Below are 16,838 nucleotides of genomic sequence, written 5' to 3'. Positions count from 1 at the left end.
AGCGTTCCATTCTGAAAGCAGGGAACCCAGGGATATCTGCAGGTTGCTTTGAAAGGACCAGAGGAATGTGGGAGAGGCTCATATTCTAGCTAAGGGAACAGAGGTCACAGGGAAGGTGTGAGAGTGTGGACAGATACACTAGTTTAGTTTCTCTTTGGTGTCTGCTCTTCAGACAGCCCCAAACTGAAGGCACTGCCTTCAAGCATGTTCATCCCATCAGGATTGATCAAGCCCCCACTGTGCCCCCAGCCCTGGCTCAACCTCAGAACTACCCAAAAGCAAGATAGTCCAGCTCTGGGGTGCCCAGTCTGATGAGTGGGGGAAGCAACACTGTGAGTTTCAGGGAGGAAATTAACAAGGAAATGCCAGCAAGAACCATCAGCAGAACACTTCCTTGCTGGGGTGCTGGTGGAAGTTGACTCTGAGAAGGTGACATTTTCGGATGAGTCCTGAATAACTACATGTGAGCTGGAGGAAGAAAATTAGCCTTCCAGGTGGGGGACACCAAGGACAAAGGTGCTCTCAGAAGTGAGAATGAGGTTCATTCCAGGAACGCACAGAAGGGTGGGGTAGCTTCCTTCAAGTGTGTGTGGGGGGGGGCATAGACGGACATGTTATCATGAATTTACAGCCCATTTCCATATCAACCAGGAAGATCATGGGCAGCCTGCTGCCCAAACAGAACTTTGAATATCTGGAGCATTCTGGAAAAAAACCATAGAACTGACTGCTTCAATTCTTGTACAAGACAGGAATTCCTCAGCCTTAGGCTCCTTGACCAGAAACACATGGGTGACTTATCATTCACAGGACAGAAGTGGGGGACTGTGCCTTCCAGAACATGAACACATTAAGATGCACTTTCTTTTTCTTCATTTTTTTTTTTGGCCGCTCCACAAGGCATGTGGGATCTCAGTTCACCAACCAGAGATCAAACCCATGTCCCTTACAGAGGACACTCATAATCTTAACACTGGACTGCCAGGGAAGTTCCAAGATGCACTTTCCCCAAATGCTCACCCACTCGAGTCCACAGAAGAGAGCTTGCATCCACTGCTGGGCTGCCCTGGAGAAAAACCTTTGACAAGAACTGACTGCTTCTTATCCCAGGCAGTAGCATCCACCGAGGGCAGGTGGGGGGCTGGGGGCAGTGTGCAGGGCAGACTTGCATCCTTGAACAGTTATCTTGACTTTATTTAACGTGTTGCTCTGTTGCTCACCTGGAATTTTTTGTATCAAGTTAGACCTGTAAAACATTGCAATAAAATAGTATTTGTCATGATTTCTGAGTATGGGACATTTCCTTTTTTTTTTTTGGCCATGTACTATTCAGGATGTTAGTTCCCCGACCAGGGATAGAACACATACCCCCTGCATCGGAAGCTCAGAATCTTAACCATTGGGACATCAGGGAAGTTCCTGGGACATTTCCTTAAATTTTGTTCTCTAGGCGAGTGCCCCACTCTCCTCCCCCAATCCTGGCTCTCTTGTGCCATTCAGGCTTATTAGAGGTGCCTTCACGACTGTGCCCACTTGGGTTCTGGAAGTTTCCTTGAACCCACACACAACTTCCCCTGAACTGGAGTAACACTGGGGATGTGTATACACCCAGCAGCAGGAAAAACATGACTGCACTACAAATGTCAAACACCCAATGAGCAGCCCGCACAAATGACCCCAGTGACCATGACCTCTGACCTATTCAAGTCCACTGCTACAGGCCGGGGGCTGTCCATCCACTGAAAGCCGGTACTGTAAAAAGCTTCTGTCTCTCACTGTGCCAGATGGTCTGCAAATGTCAAAGAGAGGAGAAAAGGCCGAAATTTCCATAAGTTAGCTTGAGCCAGGGGCTAGTAGTGGGTGGCTGGCTGGCTGGCTGTCTTGGCTGGTCTCTGGAGGAAAAGGGGCTGGAATCTCAGTCACAGGAGGCCAGAAGAGCAAGAAGAGGGATCGTTCCAGATTGGAGTAAAGGCTCTGGGCCAGGTGCTGTGGGTGGAAGCTGAGATCGAGTTTGCAGGGATGCCTATGTGGGGCTAAAGGATTTGGACTTTATCTGCCTGAGGATGCGGAACATGTAGATTTTAAGAATGATATGGGATGTCCCTGGTGGTCCAGGAGCTGTGACTCTGAGCTCCCAATGCAGGGGGCCTGGGTTTGATCCCTGGTCAGGGAACTAGATCCCACACACCACCACTAAAGACCCTGCATGTCACAATGAAGATCAACGATCCTGTGCACCACAACTGTGACCCGGCGCAGCCAAAGAAATAAAGAAATACTAAAAAAAAAAAAAAAAAAAAGAATGCGCTGATGCAAATTGCTTCTGAAGTTGGAGTAAAGAGGGGAGAGTGGAGACAGAGAAAAACTGGGTAAAGTCAAAGTCAATATTTAACAGAAAAGCAATATTAGAGTACCCCGACAAGGGGTCCAGAAGTGGGTATCCAATACTGGAGAGACAGAGATTCGGGTACCACAAACTTCCGGGAAGGAAGAGGTTCATTCAGCAGCTCAGGCAGTCACCTACTTTTAAGAAAGGTGACCTAGGGTGGTCCCAAGTTCCATGGGGCTCACCCAGCACTCCAGCCTCAGGGGGACTTCCTCGGAGCTGCTTTGTAAGGGAGAGAAGCTCAATGCTGGGAGAAGGAAAGGCCAGCGGATGAAGAGGAAGGGCACAGAGGAGAAAAGGCTTTTTCATGGAGAGGCATGAGCCACTTGTTCCAAGCAGCAGTGAGCAACATTCATGAGGTGGGGCTGTGCCTTCTGGGATAGCCGACAAAGACCCCTGCACACGCTCTGTCTCACCCTGGAACCACGCAAACTATCCTGACACTCCAGATTCACATGCATTCCTTCCAATTTAAAATAGAGCGGCTCAATCCGTGAAGGCTCAGAGAGGGTAAGTGATTTGCCTGAGGTCACACAGCTATGAAGATGAAAGCAGAGTGGGGGCGTTGAGGATGGATATGGGGGAAAGTTGTCAGTGGGTCCCAATGTATTGTGAAATGGGTGAGGCAAGAGTAAGGTCCCAGTGCCTGACAACAAGGCATTCCCCTGACCTGCACAGAGAACCCCAAAGCAAACAGTCCATTTGGGGAGCAAGTGGAAGACCCCAAAGGCCCAGTGAGTGGAAAGCAAAGACTTGGCTTATGTGACATAGTGATTGTTCACAGATCACCTCCCGGCTTGCCAACTGCCCTGGAAGTTCCCCGAGGACAGGGCTTGGCACTCCTGTTTCCTGGTGGGCTGTGCGCAACATACACAGCAAGTCTGAGTAACTGTTCTGCATCGGAAGGGCCCTAGTCACTCACATAGCTGTCCCCGGGGAGGCGGTGGCCAGTTCATTTAATCAGATCTGTATAGTTCCCCAGGTTTCATGGTGGCTCAAATGGTAAAGAATATGCCTGCAATGCAGGAGACCTGGGTTTGGTCCCTGGGTTGGTCAGATCCCCTGGAGAAGGGAATGGCAACCCACTCCAGTATTCTTGCCTGGAGAATCCATGGACAGTGGAGCCTAGTGGGCTACAGTCAGTGGGGTCACAAAGAGTCGGACAGGACTGAATGACTAAGCGCGCACGCACACGCACATATAGTTCCCCACAGTTGCTCAATGGTTGACGTCATGTTCTGGAAAGACTGGCAGAATATGGAGAATTATATCACCTTTAGATATGAGAAAACAGAGAGAGTAAGTGTTTTGCCTAAAGTCACACAGCAGAGCCCATTCTTCAGATCCTCATCTGGGATCCATCTTTGTGATTACTCAGGGGTCTGTCTGCAACAAGGAGCTGCCCCTCTGCAGGGGTTGAAGTCAATACCCACCCAGAAGTGCCCTTCTTCCTGCAACGAGGATTCGGTTCCCACAGGCAGATCGGAGCTTGTCTGCTCTTAATTCAGGAGCTTCCATCAGAGTCTAGATGAGGGGCTCTTGCTGGCAGGAATGGGGTGCACCCCTGGGTGGGGCACTGGGGCCCATGGGCACAGATTCTCTTCACCGCTGGCTGTGGTCACAGATGTAATACTACAACCCCCCCCCCCCCCCGCACTTCCAGGAGAGCTCCCACTGGAAGGAAAGGGGTCTTCTCGCTGTCGGCATGCTTGGCTGCCCGGGTTGGAATCTCAGTCCTGTGTGATTTGGGTAATTTTCATGTCCTCTCTGTGCCTAAGTGTCCCCACCCATAAAGTGGGGATGTTAATACAGGAGTTAAATGAGGATTAAATCCACTGGGATTAAGTGTAAGCTTAACTAGAGTCAGCGTCCAGGTCTGCCAGTGCCAGGCTGAGTCCTCGGCGCAACACCAGCGAAAATTCTCCAGGCTTGGCCCTCCCCTGCTGTTAATCACAGTACCTCATTTCCTCTCTAGTTAAAGTGAGCAAAGCAATTAACATATTAAATATGTATATATATATATCGACAAAGAATCAATATGAATACCTGTGTATAGGTATATAAGCACACGTACACATGCACACATATACATTAATATATGCATGCTCAGTCACTAAGTCATGTCTAACTCTTTGCAACCCCATGGACTATAACCCACCAGGATCCTCTGTCTGTGGAACTGTCCAGGCAAGAATACTGGAGTGGGTTGCCATTTCCTCCTCCAGGGCACCTCCCCCATCCAGGGATCGAACCCACATCTCTGGCATCTCCTGTACTGGTAGGCAGATTCTTTACAAAAAAAAGAATATATTTATTTATTTATTTGTATTTATATGTAAGAGAAGGAGGTGAAATGTGAGCTAAATCCTTATCTTTTACATGCAGAGTGCATAGATGTTGTCTATCTTTAGGGAATCCAGGAAACGATAGTAATCAGACATTATTTGGTGTTAGAAGGTAGCCACCAGGACTCTAAGTGGAGTTTGAAGAGGCAGAGGGGGACTTCCCTGGAGGTCCAGTTGTTAAGACTCCAGGTTTCCAATGCAAGGGACTCAGGTTCAATCCCTGGTTGGGGAACTAAGATCCCATATGCCAGGCAGCCAAAAGATAAACAAACAAAAAAAAGCACAGAGGCAGAGGGCAGAAAAGTTGAGAAACAGTTGCTTTGTTATCATAAGCTCTAGACAACTCCCAACAGATTTTTTTTGAAGTATAGTTGATTTACAATGTTGTGTTAATTTTTGCTGATTCAGTGATACATATATGTATAATATGTATACACACACACACACACACACTTTTTTCATATTCTTTTCCATTCTGGCCTATAACAGCATATTGACTAGAGACCCCTGTGATCTACAGTAGGACCTTGCTGTTTATCCATCCTCTATATACTAGTTTACATCTGCTAAGCGCAAACTCCCAATCCATCTGTCCCACCCCTGTCCACTTTGGCAACTGCAGGTCTATTGTCTGTCTATGAGTCTGTTTCTCCCATTCGATTTGTTCCCAAGGGCATGGGATCCAATGGAACTGGCTTTCAGTGAGAGGCCCAGGGCTGAATGTGCAATGACAATGACATCTGGGCCACAGCCCAGCCCATCCTGGCCAGTAGAGCCTTGTCCGCCCCTGTTGGCCATCTGGCCTGAGAGACTTTTCCATAGCACCCTTGCCCAGTGCCCAGCTCGGGCCACAGGTGTCCCTGCCGGGACATAGCTTCACCAGTGACTCACTTCTTCATTTTTAGCGCATCCTGTGAGCCTGGGGCTGTGTCGGCCCGGCAGCTGTCTGTCTGGGGGTCAGGGACTGTGCCGGCCTCACTGCCCTCAGGTCCGTGCAAGAGGGCAGGGACCAGCGTCCGTGCCAGGCCCAGCTCTTGACAACCGGCTCTGCGAGGGACGTGAGGACAAAATACAGCCAGAGCGTATCTGGACCTGGGATTGCATCCTTCTGCTGACCTCTCAACGGATGAGTCTGGTCTAGCCTCAGGATGCTCAGTGCCTCAAGCAAGATGATTAAAACTGCTCTAAGAGTCTGTGGGCCGCCTTTCTGCCTTGCAATTCCTGCTGCTCTTCGCTTCTCTCCTTCTAGAAGCTCTCGCCTCTCTCCTTCTAGCTGACTGCATCACTGCACGCTTGCGTGCAGAGGCGCCCACAGCTGAAAGGGTTTTCACGGCTGTTAACTTACTGGTTCACACCTTCGGGCTTTAAGGAGCTTTTTAGCTGAAAAGGCCTTTTCTGCCAGCTTCTCCCAAGCTTGAGTAAACAAAAAACTATTTATGTCTTCACAGCACTTCATTAAGGCAGGGCAAGGATAAGATCAGTGACGGGGTGTAGTAAAAACGCAGCCTTTTAAGTCAGGAGAAGGCGGGCGGCCCCAGGCCAGCTGCGCGTTCTTGGGGAAGCCAGGTCCCCGATCAGTTTTTGTTTTGTAAAGCTGCAAGAATAATATCATGAAAGCCCAAACATCCTTCTCCACCACACTTCAACCATTAATGCAATGATATTACAGAATCTTGATTTCATCTCAAAATTCCCGCCATTGGACTTCCCTGGTGGTGCAGTGGTCCCCGGCCAATTCAGGGGACCCAGGTTCGATCCCTGGTCCTTCGATCCACGTGCTGCAGGGCAACTCAGCCCATGTGCCACAACTACTGAGCCTGAGCACTGAGAGTCTCTGCTCCCCAACGAGAGACGCCACTACAGTGAGAAGCCTTTGCACCACAATTAGAGAGCAGCCCCTGCTCGCTGCAACTAGAGAAAGCCCGCATGCAGCAACAAAGACCCAGTACTGCCAAAAATAAATTAAATAAAATTTTAAAATAAATAAATGAATATAGCAGTGTGTATATGTCAAAAAAATTTCCCCCAGTGATCCCAACGATGCTGGAGAACTGCTTTCTTTTTCAGTCTGGGGCCCAAGCATTTGGTGTTCCTAGCTGTCACTGTTGGGGGCCCATTTCCATGGGTCTTTTGTATTTCTGCACATCTTGGGAGTAGACGCTCTGGCTGCCCTTTGCCTGGACTGTCATTTCTAGGATGTTTGTGAGGAGTACAGCTCCAAAAGGTAGAGACAGTGTCTCCTGCCAAAGCAAAGTGTAGGCATGTTTACCATCCAGTGTAGGAAAGATAATACCAAGATTTTGCCAGTGGTCCAGTGGTTAGGACTCCAAGCTTCTGATGCAGAGGGCGAAGGTTCAATCCCTGGTCAGGGAACTAAGATCCCATATACCATACGGAGCAGAAAAAAAAAAAAGAAAGAAAGAAAGGTAATACCTCTCTTGGAGGGCGAGGGGATCAGGCAGGCTTATTGTCCATTATAAAATATTTGGGCTTCTCCCATTCAGGGTTCCTCTACTATAAGGCAAGCAAGGCAGTATGTGTACAGGTGACACTCGGCCTTCTTTGAGTGGCCCTGTGGGACCCAGGGCTTGGGAAAAGAAGATGCTGGCACTCTGGCTACTGCAAGGGCTGTGAGTAATAACACCCCCTGTCCCCCATTCCAGGGTCTTCTATGTTTTGCCAGGACCCAGGTGACCGGGGCAGGCTAACTTCTTCGCTGGCTGGGAGGGTGAGATCTCAGACCTTTCTAGCCTTTGATCATCATTTTCAGTCAAGAGTATGAGTCACTTCACACCTTCAAAAGTCATTTCTCTTGCATCCTTTATTCTAGAATAATCCCGTGCCTTTCTATGTCTGTCTAGACTTTGCCGGTTCCAAAGCATACAGGCCAGTCGTTTTGTAGGAAGTCCCACAGTCGGCGTTAGTTTGATTGCTCCCTGACGATTAGACTCCACATAAACACTCCTGCAGGAAATTCACAGGGCTGTTGTGGGCACTAACAGCAGAAGGGACGTCGGGTCAGCCTGTCCCATTTTCGATCAGGCAAACATCTTGTCACTTGGCTGAGGTGGTGTACGACCAAAGTTATCTTTCTCTTTGTAATTCATCTGGAATCCGTGGAAAGATGTTTTGACCCGTGGGGATATCCTGTCCCTGACAAGCCTTAACCTCCACAAGCTCCAGTCGATTCATCTGCGAGAGGCAGTGTGCTCGGTGACAGCCCCACAGATACCACGGCAATTATGCTTATCTTCAGCAACGGAGATCACCCGACCTGCAGAGCCTAAAATGTTTCCCACTCTGCCCCTTGTAGGGAAAGTCTGCCGACCCTGCAAGGTGGTGGATGGAAACAGAGTTTTTAGTCAAGGACTTACCATCAGTAAATCTCCTCTAACATGTTCATCCTTCTCTTTCTCTTAGGCCAAGTTGCATGGATTGAGGGATCAAACCCATGCCCCCTTCATTGGAAGCTTGGAGTCCTAACCACTGGACCACCAGAGAATTCCCCCAATATATTCATCTTTCTGTACCAGTTTTGTTACCATTTTTTTCCAGTTTTTTTTTTTTAGGGTTTCATGGTTTTCCTGCTCTCAAGCTGCGCTTAAAATTAAACACAAACATCTTCAGGGTTTGACGCATGTGGACCCGGGGTGCACGCACAGCGGACTGAAAGCTGTGGAAGCCGCCCCTTCTTCATGCCTCTCGCTTGGCAAATCTGCGAGAGGCAAAATGTTCCCAAACGTGGCACACCATCTAAATCGGTTTCAAATGATTTTCTCTGAGTAGAAAGAATGATGTTATGTGAACTGGAGGATATGTCTGCCCAGATCCATGATGCCTAAACATTATTTCTCGATTTTTTCTTGCCTGGAGAATCTCATGAACAGAGGAGACTGGCGGGCTACAGTCCGTGGGCTCGCAAAGAGTTGGACACGACTGAAGTGACTTAGCACGCATCCACTCAGACACACGGGTGGGGGGAGTGGGAATGAAAAAGTTGTTATACTGAGAAAATTCCTCCAAAAATCACAATGGCTTTTCACTTTGCCAGTATGACAAACGCTCATTAACTGGACAGTCGTTCTCTACATCTGAATAAAGAAGCAGAAAGGACACCTATGTGCATTAAATATACATAAGTGGACTTCTCCTGTGGTCCCTACGCAAGGGAGCACAGTTTTGATCCCTGGTCAGGGAACTAAGATCCCTTATGCTGCACAGTGGGGCCAAAAACTTAAAATTTAAAAATTTTTTTTAATTTAAAAAATAAAAATGTAAGTTTCCTTTTTTAAAAAAAACACAACATACATAAGAGTAAGTCTAGCCTGGGTGGAGCCCAAAGGAGGCGAGAGTAGCCGAGAGGCGTGCAGACGAGAGAACAAACTCTTTCCTAGCTCCTGCCAAGCTCCAAGCTATTTCTCTGTGCCTCAGAGGGACTAAGGGTGGAGGCGAAGCTGCCAGGGGCCCTGTATTCCCCTCCGAGAGGGCCCTGGGGTGAACACACTGCAGCGTAGGGCAAACAAATACTGTTTGCAGTCATTTCTCAAGGAAGACACAAGTCTGGGCAGATTTTCCGGTTGTGTGGTTTGCAGCTGACAGTGGAAACCAGGGGCATTGAGTAGGAAGCCAAAGAAAGACTGGGCTTCTGGCACGATGCCCCGGAACTCCAGGGAGGCAGAGTCTGGGTACCAGACTCTAGAGACGGTGTGGCTGTGGGCAGAGGGAGGCTCAGCAATGCTCTCCATGTAGTCTCAAGACACTGAGGGAAAGGGGGAAGAACTCTTATCCTCCGTGCCTTCAATCATACTACCACGCGTGCTAAGTCACTTCAGTCGTGTCTGATTCTTTGCTACCCTATGGACTGTAGCCTGCCAGGCTTATCTGTCCATGGGATTCTCCAGACAAGAATACTGGAGTACGTTGCCATACTTTCCTCCAGGGGATCTTCCCGACCCAGGGATCGAACTCCTGTCTCTTACGCCTCCTCTCCTGCGTTGGCAGGTGAGTTCTTTACCACTAGGGCCACCTGGGAAGCCCAACCCTTCAATCGGTAGTTATTAATTGAGCACCAGCTGCATGCATGGCACGGGGGATACAGCCATGGACAAGTCAAGCTTGGTCCCCATTGTTATGGAATTTCCAGTCGGGGCTGGAGATGGATGGGAGAGAAAATAGCTGATCAAGATAATTTCAGAGACTTATGAATATTATACAAATATAATAGGATGACAGGAAAAGAATAACCAGGATGGGTCTGCTGTTGATGGGTTGGTGAGGAAGGCCAAGTAAGCTCCTTTTGAGGTGGGTTTGAATGGTGAAAAGGAGCTGGCCCTGAGTACAGTCTGAGAAAGGGCATTCTTTGAAGAGGACACTGAAGGTGCAAAGGCCCTGGGGCCACCACAAACTCGAGGTGTTCTTTAGTTTTTAATAATGTAACACAGGATTTATTAGCAGTAAGGGTCATATTCAATTCAAAATAGAAGACATTTTCTATAAAAAATTACAATGTAATATCCCTTCAGCTGGGTAGTAGCAGAACCAACAAACAAAACCTTGTGTCTATTCTGAGTGTCCTGTTCTTACCCATGCCTTTAGTAAGTTTTAGACTAAGTGAAATGTAGATTTTGTTGGAAATAGCTGAACCAAATGTTGAAGTGCTCTTTATATACGGAAGAATGAAGAGAGAGAGACAGAGAGGAGTGGAGTGGTGGTGGAAATGAACAGAGAAAGGGAGACAACAAAAAAAGAGATAGGGGAACTTCCCTGGAGGTCTAGTGGTTAAGACTCCATGCTTCCAATGCACTGGGAACAGGATCAGTCCCTGGTTAGGGAACTAAATCCCCACATGCCATGCAGAAAGGTCAAAAAATAATTTACAAAAAGAAAGAAAAGGAACTGGAAGACAAAAAGTGAAAGAGACCAGCTGTGAAAGACTGAAGGTGAAGGACAGGAGAATTCATGGAGGGGATGGGGAAGAAAGCCACTGCCTATAAAAACAAATTGTGTGCTTGTGGGGAGAGGGAGACAAGGTATGTGCAAAGCGGGCCCACACTGCCTCCACTCCTGAATGATCCCTTCTTGTCTCTACATGCATGGACTTGGAATTTTTGCTGGCTTCCCATGTGTTTAGTTCTTATTTCCCTAATTGGATTACGAACTTCGCAAAAGCAGAGTGTATGACTTATACTGTTTCCCCCCTTTCTGCATAGCACTTATCACAAGGCTCTATATACGGTGGGCTCATTAATTATTGTTTGAACAAATGGATGGCTGGATGGATAGCGGAAAGAAAGTGAAGTCACTAGACTTCAAACTAGACCGAAAGAAAGTGAAGTCACTCAGTCGTGTCCGACTCTTTGCTACCCCATGGACTGTAACCTACCAGGCTCCTCTGTCCGTGGGATTTTCCAGGCAAGAGTACGAGAGTGGGTTGCCATTTCCTTTTCCAGAGGATCTTCCCAACCCAGGGTTTGAATCCAGGTCTTCCGCTTTGCAGGTGGATTCTTTTACCAGCTGAGCCACAAGGGAAGCTAGACTGTGTCTCTCTGCCATTAACCATGTTGTTTACATTTTGCTCAGGTTGTATAAATATTGTGCACATAGATATGCCCATGTGAAACACATGCTCACCTAGCTTTAAAATTGTCTTTGACCTTCAGCAAGTTGGCAAACTAAAGAGAGGTTTAGGATGAGGCGAGGATTACCTGCTTCATCTGAGTGAACATGGATACCTGAGCCAGACACATCAGTGTTTAGCTGAGATGAACAATAACAGGAAGGAGATATCAAAAAGAAGATGGAAATATAGGTAAGCGTGGCCAAATTGCTAAGGCTCACCAGTGTTGAAATTCTGCTCTCCTTCCAGGAGTTGTGTGTGTTAAGTCATTTCAGTCATGTCCGACTCTTTGCAATGCCAGGGACTATAGCCTGCCAGGCTCCTCTGTCCATGGGATTCTCCAGGCAAGAATACTGGAGTGGGTTGCCATGCCCTCCTCCAGGGGATCTTCCCAGCCCAGGGATCGAAGCCACATCTGTTATGTCTCCTGCATTGGAAGGTGAGTTCTTTACCACTAGTGCCACATGGGATGCCCTCCAGGGGATGAGGCTTCACTGTATCCCCCAGGCTCCTGGGCAGTTAGGTGTGGCCACTGGACTGTGGATGGGATCCATGCGCACTACATCTAGGACCAATCCATAGAACTTCTGCATTCCTTCTCCCACAACTGGCTGAAGGGAGGGGATTCGAAGGGCCTAAAGGAGGGAGGAGCCACAGGATGGAGGGAGCCTGGGACCCTGAGTGACTATGTAGAGAACAGCCTGCTTGCTGATAGCTCTGCAGCTGCTGAGAAGTGGGGGTTGTTTGTTACAGCAGCTAACGCTGCCTAACCTGACCCATACAGAAGAGATGGAGAAGACGAGCAGCAGTGGGGTTATTCCTTTGCACAGAAGAATCCAGAAGATTCTCCACTCAGTGGTGTCTAGATGTCAACTATGGGAACACAGCCCAGGGGGGTGAAACTCTTCTCTCTGTGACACCAGGGTGGTCCACAAGCCCAGGGAAGGAAGGACAGAAGGGCTTCATTTCCCAGGGCACCAGGTACCCAAACAGGGGCATCTAAAGTCAAGCCACTTGACAAGGGGGCTGCAAATTCCATATTTTAAAAACAAGAGGGAAAAAAGGATGATAGATTAATAGTTGGGGGGAAAAAAGAGGTTTGATTGGAACTCCATCTTGAAACATAAATCTAAAATGATAAAGCTAAAATTAAGGTAAGTTCATTTTCATTTACCAAAGCATGGTAACTGTGCTAATGCTTAGAATAGACAAATAATCAATAATAATTTTTTTCTTTAATGTTCCATGTTTTTTTCCCTCCAAATTGTCTAAAAGCATGATTGACACGCTTCCCTTCACATTTGACCTTTCACAGCCCTTGTGGTTCAGAGATGATTTTTTTCTTTTCAGTTCACTGCAGCACTATTTACAACAGTCAGGACATGGAAGCAATGGAAATGTTCACCACTGGGTTAATGGGTAAAGACGATGTGATCCATATATGTAATGAAATACTACTCAGCCATAAAAAAGGATGAAATAATACCATTTCGCAGCAACATGGATGAACCTAGAGACTGCTATACTGAGTGATAGTTAGACAGGCAAAGACAAATCACACTTATGTGGACTCTTAAAACTGTACAGTGGGACTTATTTACAAGAGAGATATAGAGTCACAGATGTAGAAAACAAGCTCATGGTTGCCAGGGTGGAAAGTGGGTGATTGGGAATGACCTATACACACAACTATATATAAATATAACTAATATTAACTAATAGGAACCAGGTAACTAATAGGAACCTACTTTATAGCACAGGGAACTTCACTCAGTCCTCTTTAATGGCCAATATGGGAAAAGAATTTTAAAAAGAATGGCTCTATGTATATGTCCAACTGATGTACTTTGTGGTACGCCTGAAATTAACACAACATTGTAAATCAACCACACTCCTGCTGCTGCTGCTGCTAAGTCACTTCAGTCCTGTCCGACTCTGTGCGACCCCATAGACGGCAGCCCACCAGGCTCCCCCGTCCCTGGGATTCTCTAGGCAGGAACACTGGAGTGGGTTGCCATTTCCTTCTCCAATGCATGAAAGTGAAAAGTGAAAGTGAAGTCGCTCAGTTGTGTCCAACTCTTGGCCACCGCATCGACTGCAGCCTACCAGGCTCCTCCGTCCATGGGATTTTCCAGGCAAGAGTACTGGAGTGGGTTGCCAGTGCCTTCTCCGAACCATACTCCAATAAAAATTTAAAACTAAATAAATAAATAGCAAAAAGGAAAAAAAAAGTCCATTTCTATGGGCTTCTTTTAATCCTTTCAAATTCAAGTCACTGTTATGCAAGCAAGATGTGGTATCGCTGGGTGAATTTGGATCGGCCACTGTCCCTTCAGTGACTGCGCATACAAGATGCTTTATCACCAACTTCACAGCAGGTGGTTCCGAAATGTGTGTCTCTCTTGGTTCCCTACAGGATGTGCTAAGCAAGGCCTCTGCCATTGCCACTGTCCCACCTGAGGGACTTAGAGCTAAGCGGCATCTTGCAAGGGGATCCCCTCCGTGGAACTTAAATGGCCGCCTTGGCTTTGGAGCCACTTGCTGACATGAACTGAGGTTGGAATGCTGATCCTGGCTCTTCTGGGAGGTTCCCAGGCTGCTGTTTACTCTGATTCCTGGCTATCCACCCTATTTCCGACTACTGTTTTTCTAGCCTACTTAGCTATTCATGGGGAAAATATCACAGTGGGTAGGAAGTTTTTGCTCAAAAGCCAAACAAAGAGAGAAAAACAAGGGCAAAGGCAAAGCCGCTTATTAAAAAAACAGACTTTGAGAAATTCCAAATGCTCTTGTTAAGCAAATCATTTCCCAGGGTTCCTGAACATACAAGGAAAACTCAAAAGCTGCAAAAATAACCCACCCTGGAGAAAACTACCCTTGTTTGAGATTTGTCTTCTATACGTTTTTGTCTGTTTGTTTGTTTCCTTTGTATACATTTGCTACAGTTGGCCCAGGACGAGGCCCCTGGCACCTGCCAGGCTCGAGGGCTCGGGGAAGGCTCTGCTTTGAAGCCAGCTGGACAAAAAGCTGGACATCTGGAAGCTTCTTAGAATCTCTCCTCTTGCCCTGACTCAAAAAGTAGCTTTTCTATAGTCACTTTTGGTGTCTAGGTTTCTTTTTTTTTTAAATTATCATTAACCTATTTTTTACAGGGCCTTATTGAATTTCTTACAGTGTTGCTTCTAGGGTTGTTTTTTGTTGTTGTTGTTTTGGGTTTGTTTGGTTTTTTTTTTTTTGCCCGGGGCATGAGGGATCTTAGCTCCCAGACCAGGGATCAAACCCACACCCCTTACATTGGAATACTCAAGTACCTTGGTTTCTTCTTTTTTTAAACTTTTTATTTGTATTGGGGTGCAGGCTATTAACAATGCCCCGATCGGTTCAGGTGAACACCACTGGAAGGGGCTCATCCATACATATACATGTATCCATTCTCCCCAAGTGCCTTGGTTTCTAAACAAAGAGGAAGCAGAGGGAGAGGAAATGTTTTCCTCAGAAAAAACAGCTTGCTTCTTCTCATCATTCAGGGCTCTGCTCACCTTCTCAGGGCGCCTGACCTGATTACTCTGCCTGATTGCCTCTTCCTGGCAGCTCAGATGGTAAAGAATCCACCTGCAATGCAGGAGACCTGGGTTTGATCCCTGGGTTGGGAAGATCCCCTGGAAAAGGGAATGACTACCCACTCCAGTATTCCTGCCTGGAGAATCCCGTGGACAGAGGAGTCTGGTGGGCTACAGTTCATGGGTAGCAAAAAGTTGGACACGACTGAGCGACTGATCATGCATGAACCTCCCCCAGTCACTCTATTCCAACACCCTGCTTTGCAATCTTCGAAGAATGTATTGCCACCTAAAATCATGAGGCTCACTGTTTTGTGTCTGCCATACAAGTGGTCAACTCCATGGAGGAAAGAAGCTTACCTGTTTTATTCACTCATCAATTCCGAGCCCCTGGAAAAATGTTGGATACATAGTAGATGCTCAATAAACACTTGTTGAATTAAATTGAATCCTTAAGTTAGAAACACTGAAGAAGAAAGGATAGAAAACATTGCATTCCAGAATGACTGGACCCTACTTCGTGGAAGTTTCTTTACAGGAAAAAAAAAAAATATATGCATATATTTTTTTCCATAAGGAGATTCAATGAATGCAACTCTTGTGCAAAGCATGGCATGAAATAACCAGGGTGGTTGTGAGGAATACAATGAGGTAATTGTGTAAAGTACTTAACGGAGTGTCTGGTACATTGTGAGTGTTAAGTGAGTACTGGCGATTAATAATAACTCATACTGAGCTTAAGGTCCACCAAGTTCTGTCTTTCCCACACGTGCCGTTATAAATCTATATCTTCCATTTCCAGTCCTTCTGGTTTTTTGAGATGTGGTTTGATCTCTGCACAATTCATCTTGTTATGTTCTGCCAAAAATATTTCATCATTCAGCAAACTGTTCTTCCCAGCTTCATATCATTTTTTAATGTGATCAGCACATCTTTGAAGACCTTGTGAAAAATCATTAATAAAAATGTTAATGTGAATGAGACAAGGGCAGAGTCCTGTGTCACATCACTGGAGACCTTTTTGTAGATTGGCATCTGCAGCATTTAATTAGCATCCCCCTTGGTTCATCACTGTGATGGTTATAAAATCATTTAATCATGCTATCACTGAGCTTACATGTCTCCACATTGTTTATGAGAAATAATCTTATCAATGCCTTGCTGAAAGGCAGTTACACTTATAGCTACAGAATTCCTCTGATTGATCACTTTACCAAACCAGAATAATCTATCAAATAAGTAAAAGGCATCTGTCAGACGTGACTTGTTCTAAGTGAACCCATATTGGCTTCCGGAGATCACTCTTTTTTTTTTTTTTAATAAATTCAAAACAACCCTGTTAGTAACTGTATCAGTCAGCGTAGGTTAAGTTATGCTTAACTTAAGCGTAAGTTGGGCCCGAAAGCTGCAACTACTGCGCCTGTGCACCACAACTAGAGAAGCCCAGGCACTGCAACGAAGACCCAACTCTGCCAAAAAAGAGCGACTCAAAGCAGACTATGGGCTTTAGTTAATAATAAGAGGTCATCAATTGTACTAAAGGTATTCCACTAATGCAAGATGTTGATAACAGGGGAGGCTATGTGCAGAGACGGAGTTGTGCTCAGTTGCTTGAGTCATGTCTTACTCTTTGCAGCCCTATGGACTGTAGATCTCCATGCTCCTCTGTCCATGGAATTTCCCAGGCAAGAATACTAGGGTGTATTGTCATTTCCTTCTCCAGGGGAACTTTCCAACCCAGGGGTCGAACCCATGCCCTGCATTGGCAGGCAGATTCTTTACCAGTAGTGCCCCCAAGGGAAGCTCTCTTCCCCAAGAGAGTCAAGCTTTTACAGTCCTCCTGGGAAGCAGGTTTGTGGTTAGGTAGCCCCAGCATCCCTATTCTCTTTGGCTAAAGAGCACCAAGAGGTTGGTCACTTCACAGTGATGTT

The 16,838-nt window shown here is 46.7% G+C and overlaps 1 long non-coding RNA gene across 1 annotated transcript in view; it reads right to left on the bottom strand.

Annotated features, from left to right (window-relative positions):
* Window positions 1–583: 583 nt before the first annotated feature.
* The window catches only part of LOC122424569, a 207,997-nt gene continuing 191,742 nt past the window's right edge, over window positions 584–16,838 (bottom strand). Inside the window, exons 3-4 of the long non-coding RNA XR_006264477.1 lie at window positions 1,699–1,789; window positions 584–1,246 (exon numbers count right to left, since the gene is read on the bottom strand). This is a non-coding gene — a long non-coding RNA (uncharacterized LOC122424569). The remainder of the gene's footprint in view (window positions 1,247–1,698; window positions 1,790–16,838) is intronic.

Source organism: Cervus canadensis, chromosome 1 (assembly GCF_019320065.1).
Source record: "Cervus canadensis isolate Bull #8, Minnesota chromosome 1, ASM1932006v1, whole genome shotgun sequence".
Taxonomy (NCBI): Eukaryota; Metazoa; Chordata; class Mammalia; order Artiodactyla; family Cervidae; genus Cervus; species Cervus canadensis.
This window is presented reverse-complemented; position numbering and strand designations above follow the sequence as displayed.